This window comes from Aegilops tauschii, chromosome 4, assembly GCF_002575655.3.
Source record: "Aegilops tauschii subsp. strangulata cultivar AL8/78 chromosome 4, Aet v6.0, whole genome shotgun sequence".
In the NCBI taxonomy this organism is placed as follows: domain Eukaryota; kingdom Viridiplantae; phylum Streptophyta; class Magnoliopsida; order Poales; family Poaceae; genus Aegilops; species Aegilops tauschii.
Window position 1 is genome coordinate 523,000,333 of NC_053038.3, and position 6,779 is coordinate 523,007,111.

The 6,779-nt window shown below is 47.9% G+C and overlaps 2 pseudogenes; one reads left to right on the forward strand and one right to left on the reverse strand.

Moving 5' to 3' along the window:
- Positions 1-2,659: 2,659 nt before the first annotated feature.
- LOC109777686 (uncharacterized) lies at positions 2,660-3,514 on the reverse strand (annotated as a pseudogene).
- A 1,036-nt stretch (positions 3,515-4,550) lies between these two features.
- LOC109777685 (uncharacterized) lies at positions 4,551-5,969 on the forward strand (annotated as a pseudogene).
- Positions 5,970-6,779: the final 810 nt, after the last annotated feature.

Genomic DNA, 6,779 nt, shown 5'->3' on the forward strand with positions numbered 1-6,779 from the left:
ACATGTCAGGAGCTGACACGTGGCGCTCTCCTACTGGCTATGTTTGCTGAGAGTGGCTCTCGGCAAAGATGACCAACGTGGCAACTGCCGTCCCCGTCTGTTGTCCGTTAGCTACTTTATTTTGCCGAGCTCTACTATTTGGCTCTCGACAAACTCTTTGCCGAGTGCCCGTGGCCTGGCTCTCAGGCAAATTCTTGTTTGCCTGAGAGGTGGATGCCGGTTGGCTTTTGCCGAGTGCAAGACTCGGCAAAGGCTTTGCCAACGGGTTTTGGCCCTTTGCCGAGTGTCCGCGTATAACGCGATTCCAGTAGTGATAGCTTTTGTTTCAGCTTATTATTAGATGCACATACTAGTGAGATTATCTTTTGTCCAGACTGGATACAGAGGGCCAATATTATGTGACTTTCTGTGACAAAAATTCTCCTTTTATTTTATCCGTTCCTGCAGCATGCAAACTGATTGTATACATTTTCAGGAAGCATGTCACCGTCACACTTTGGGGGATATTTGCAGAAGCGTTCGATGCTGACACATTAACTGATTTGTCTAATAATGAGCTCATTTTAGTCCTCTTCGTTTGAACATTGGTGTACCAATATGAAGTTTTAAGGTACTTTTCGTGTGCAAGACATATGTAACATTAGCTGGATTCACACAACTAAATGAGGGCCTGATTATCTGTGCAGATATAAACTATATGTGTGCAATAGATATGGACACAGATGAAGAAACAAACCCAGTGTTCGCAGAGTTTCATTTGTTGGAGACCAATGACATTGTTACTGAACAAAATTCAGACTACGCTGTTAATCAGGCAATGGAGCGAGTTTGATACTTGATGCCTGGAATATTGGAGCTCCTTGGCAAGAAACTTATTGTCACAGTTACGCCAAACAGCAGATCACTTGCTGCTGATTTCTACTATTTCCATGTGCAATGCACAGAGCATTTGCAAAACACAGCACTACTGCCCCCTCTGCCATTAGCCAACATAGCATCGACAGAGAACATTGGACAATATTCTTCCTTTATGCCACTGCCGGGGGATCTGCCTGAAAGCAACTTGCTTGCTACTCGGCCATCTCCCAATCGTGCCTATCAGAAAGATACACTGGCCAGCATAGAAAACAACGAGGTACCTTATATGAAATTATATTGACATTACCCTTAGACAGATATATAACAGCGGAAGATGGCGGTGGCGGCCTCGGTGATTGTGCAGGACAGGTGTGTGACCCAGTCCTGGTATGTGGCTAGGATTGTGCATCCGGCTTTAGATGTTAGGTTTTGGTCTGATGTCTGCTTGGTATTAGGTTCGGACATTCGGCATCCCTACATCAAGGGGATAGGAGTAGCGACAGATGTTGGTAAAATGGTGGTTCCAGGCTTACTGATGTACTACTTTGTAAAGTCTTTGTGAATAATTAATAAAGTGGTCGCATGCATCGCGCAGATGCAGAGGCCTGGGGTACATCCTCCTTATAAAAAAAAGATATATAACAGATATTGAAATTGTCTAACCCTCATGCCCATTATGGGAATGCTTGCAGCCGTGAGAACTTACTAATGTACCACGAGGCCAAAAAGAGAGCGACCGAAGGTGATCCATCAACACGCGTGAAGCCAAAATGGAGGTTAATTAGTCCGATTAATTATCTCATCTGGCAAACCAATGACCTCCTATCAATTCATGCCTCTGAAAATTAGTAGATATGACAGACTATTTCGTGTTGCTACAATTTTGATACACACAGATATAATCTAATATGTTCGATTTACAAAAATATGTTGTTGTTGTTATGCATACTCTGAAGTATACATATCATATTCTATACCGGACCTTCCCTCAATGCGACGTGAAATCAAACTTCATCTTATCTTTTTTTCGCTTCTATTTAGAAAAGAGCACAAATCTTTCAGCACTTCTTTATATCATGTATCGTCTGGTGAAGATCCAATCAGTCGCCTCCAGTTTGTGTACGTCTTAAAAGAAGGAACATACTTTTTGTACCATCTATTTGGAAGAATTCCAAGCACCCGTATGGAGGCCAAGCAGCAGCAATAGCAGTCGTGCCCCTTCTCTTCCCTACCGCCACTACGATAGTAAACTCCACCTCCCGGCACAACACCTGTTGGTGTCAACCCTTGCCCTAGCTAACCCTCTTCTACCTCTCGCACTGGACTTCTCTCTGGCACATACACAAGAGGAATAAGGAAGAAGAAAGAGGAAGAAAAGACACAGGTTTTGCCGGGCGCTCGAACACCCGCCGCCGCACGTACGGCGTGTTTTCTATTTCCTGAACACAAACTCAAAGCTAACCAGCGATACACAGAGGACTAGCGAGGCTTTATACGCGCGCATGTACGCCACGCCGCGCCCACAGCGCTCCACTCGCCCACGCCCCGCGCCCGTTGCCCTATCTAGCTCGCGCTCCCGTCGCGCCCGTACGCGGACGACGCGGCTACTAACTGCCCGGGTGACGCGGTCACCCCTCTGGCTCCATCGCCAGCAAACCTACGCACAAACGCACACTCCCTCGGCCACACATACATGCACCCGAGCCCGCCACGGGCCGGTCCTGACGTGTCCGGTGCACACACGCGCACGCGTTCATGCCCGCCACGGCTTATTCCTAACACTCACCCCCTAAGTCGTGGCTCAGACGAGTCCGCCGTCTTCAACGCCAGCGTCTGCCATCAGCGCACGCTCCGCCGCCGGCTCCCTCCGCAGCTGGGGGCAACCCCTCTTGAAGTGGCCGCGGACGCCGCACTTGTAGCAGCGGCCGCGCCGGTTCCCGCCACTGCTCGATGCCACGCTCTTGCCGTCATCGTCGTCCCGAGCTCCGCCTTGACGCCGCTCCCGCTCCCGCCACTGCGCCGCAGTCATGAGCAGCTGCTCACTCCCGCGCTCGCCACCGTCTTGTCCACGGCGCCGAACCCGCTCGTCGAACGCGTGCAGCCGCCCGAGCGCTTCATCGAACGCCATCGTCGTCACGTCGTGGAACTGCTCGATGCCGGCGACGACGGGGAAGAGCCGATCCTGCACCGTATCCAGCAGCTTCTTGACGAGCGCCGCGTCGCCCAGCGTCTCCCCGAAGTTGGCATACCTCGCCGCCATCGCCGCGAGCCTCCCGCCGTACACGTCGAGCTCCTCGCCGTCCGCCATCTTCAGGCGGTCGAATTCACCGCACAGCGTCGCCAGCCTCGCCACGCGGACCCGATCGGCGCCGACGAACCTGACCTTCAGGGAGTCCAATACCTCCCTGGCGGTGAGCTTCGTCGACACCTACAGCAACACGTCCTCCGGCAGCGCTCCGAGCAGCAACGCGCGCTCTGTCTTGTCCTTCCGCGCGTTCATCGCCGCATCGCCCGGCGCCACCGCCTCCCACACGGTGTGCACGTCGAGGATGGCCTGCGCCTTGATCGCCCAGACCGTGTAGTTGTCCGCAGTCAGCATCGGCATCGCCATCGTCGCCGATCCGCCCGCACCGCCGCCGTGAGGGACGAGCGCCATAGTCGCCGATGATCGCCCGAACCGAAGCTCTCTATACCAATTGTTGGTGTCAACCCTTGCCCTAGCTAACCCTATTCTACCTCTCGCACTGGACTTCTGTTTGGCACATACACAGGAGGAAGAAGGTGTTAGAATTATTGGGATTTAAACCATCTGTTATATCCAATAATTTCTAGGAAAATCCCATAGGCCCATGTGGTACGTTCATGCATGACAAGAAAGAAGTTAAAATATTTGCGCTAGTGGAAAATGAAACCGAATGGTGGTGAATGATGACATTCATCTCCTCATTGATGACATCAATATTTTGGTTTTGGTTTCATTTCTTCATTAGTACATTGGTTTCTTCATACCGTGCGTACTAGCATATTTTTTCATGCAAGAACTTGAAACGATTTGCCTACTAATGGGAGACGAAACTGACCATTTAATAGGATTTTTAGTGCGTCTGTTTTTCCTCTCCTTAATGAGAATTAGTGTGTCCATTTCAGTTTCATCTCGTTGCTCCTATAAGAGGTCGCTCCTCTTTCCAACGAGACACAACTCTTCGCATTGTTCCAGAGCATTGCACCGTCTACCTCTTTCCCATCTCGCTTCCTGGCGTGCACCGGAGAGTGAGACAGCAGGCCTCCGAAACCCCGCCTCTTGTGATCCGGTACGGGAGAGGGGCGATCAGGTTTTTGGGGAGCGTCCTTACGCGACTGCTGGAGTCTTGTTCATCGTGGCTGCAAACGGCGACATCACTGACGACGAGTTCCCCAACGACGACTTCTTCCCAGACGTCAAGGACCTCTTCAGCGACATGACGATTGGGACATCTGCACCTTCTGCTACTGCGCCGTATGCCATCTTATCCTCACTGTTAGGGCTAGCATTTGGTTTATTGCTAATAGCAATTGACATGGATATGATGCATTTTGCTTATGATTTTGATTGTATGACTAGTCTCAACGAATTGTTGCTAGTTTCTAGTTTCATCAATATTTTGCTATTCATGTTTTATCCATTATTTTTCTGGATTAAACTAAACGGGAAAATGCCTAATTATTCAACAATCCAAAAACCTGATATGTGTAGGCAATTTTCTCCTATTGCTTTTGCTGCAGCTCTCAAGCCCGCACCATTTGAGGGCGTGAACTATAAGAGGTGGTGTGCGAGGGTAGTTCTTTGGCTTACCACCATGAACTGTTTTCAGCCTCTAAAGGCAAGCCAGAGGGAGAGCTGACTACTGAGCAGGAGCAAGCTTTCCAGGCTAGAGACACCCTCTTTAGAGGTGCTGTCTTGAGTGTTCTTGGCGACAAGATTGTCGATCCATTCATGACCATCATGGTCGGTAAAGATATGTGGGATGCACTCGAAGCCAAGTTTGGAGTCGCGGACGCAGGAAGTGAGTTGTATATCATAGAACAGTACCATGACTACAAGATGACTGATGACCGCTCCGTTGTTGAGCAGGCTCATGAGATTCAGTCGCTCACTAAAGAACTTGAGCATCTCAATTGTGTGTTACCGGACAAATTCATTGCCGGAGGCATCATTGCCAAGCTTCCTCATTCATGGAGGAATTTTGCTACCTCTCTGAAGCATAAGAGGCAAGAGTTTACTGTTGTCAATCTAATTGGCACTCTTGATGTAGAAGAGAAGGCGAGGGCAAAAGACACACGTGCTCGTTTCCATGAGGGGAATTCCAGTGCCAATTTGGTACAAAAGAGAAATTTCCAAACCCACAAACCCAAGAACAAAAACTATGCGGGCAAAGGAAAATTTGATGGCAAGTACAAAGCCCCACAACCTGTCAACTTCAAGAAGAAGAAGGGTACTTATAAGAAGAAAGGAAAGTGCCATCTATGTGGCAGTGAAGAACATTGGGCTTCATCCTGCAAGGACCGCTGGGACATGCGTCAGAATGAGAACAATAGCAAGACCGCTAATGTTGTTATTGGCGATGTTGACATGAAAGATGTCGGGTATGGTAAATTTCCTACCATCCTTTCAGTATGTCATTCTCCAGATTGGTGGATTGACACCGGTGCCAATGTACATGTGTGTTCTGACATAAACATGTTTTCTTCTTATCAGGTCGCAAGAACTACACCCGTGCTGATGGGAAACGGGACACATGCTTCTGTTCATGGTGTTGGTACGGTCGATCTGAAGTTTACTTCGGGAAAGATCGTGCGACTGAAGAACGTGCAGCATGTCCCTGCTATAAATAAAAATCTTGTCAACGGTTCTTGTTTGTGTCGAGATGGTTATAAATTGGTATTTGAGTCCAATAAGGTTGTAGTATCTAAGTGTGGACAATTTGTTGGGAAGGGCTATGAGAGCGGAGGCTTGTTCCGCTTATCTTTGTCAGACTTTTGCACTAAAGTTATTAATCATGTTTGCAGTGAAACCGAATCAAATGTTTGGCATTCACGACTTTGTCATATTAACTTTGGTGTCATGACGCGGCTAGCAAATTTGAGTTTAATCCCAAAATTTACAATTGTCAAAGGTTCTAAGTGCCAAATTTGTGTGCAAGCAAAGCAACCTCGCAAGTCTCATGCGACTGTTGAGGCGAGGAATTTGGCACCACTTGAACTCATACATTCAGATCTTTGTGAGATGAATGGTGTGTTGACAAAAGGTGGAAAAAGATATTTCATGACTCTAATCGATGACTCTACTAGATATTGCATGATATATTTGTTGAAAACAAAATATGAGGCTTTGCACTACTTTAAAATCTACAAAGCCGAAGCAGAGAATCAACTCGATCGAAAGATCAAAAGGCTTAGGTCGGATCGCGGTGGAGAGTATTTTTCCAATGAGTTCAATTTATTTTGTGAGGAACATGGTATAATACATGAGAGGATGCCTCCCTACTCTCCCCAGTCAAATGGGGTTGCCGAACGAAAGAACCGAACTCTAACTGATTTGGTTAACGCCATGTTAGATACAGCGGGGCTTTCCAGGGAATGGTGGGGGGAGGCTTTGATGACTGCAAGTCATGTCCTAAATAGAGTTCCTACGAAGAATAAAGAGATTACCCCGTTTGAAGAATGGGAAAGGAAAAGGCTTAAACTTTCCTACTTATGAACTTGGGATTGTTTGGCGAAAGTCAATGTACCAATTACCAAGAAGCGTAAGCTTGGGCCAAAAACAGTTGATTGCGTTTTCCTGGGTTATGCTTTCCATAGCATTGGCTATAGATTTCTAGTGGTGAAATCTGAGGTACTTGACATGAATGTTGGTACCATCATGGAGTCGAATGATGCGACTT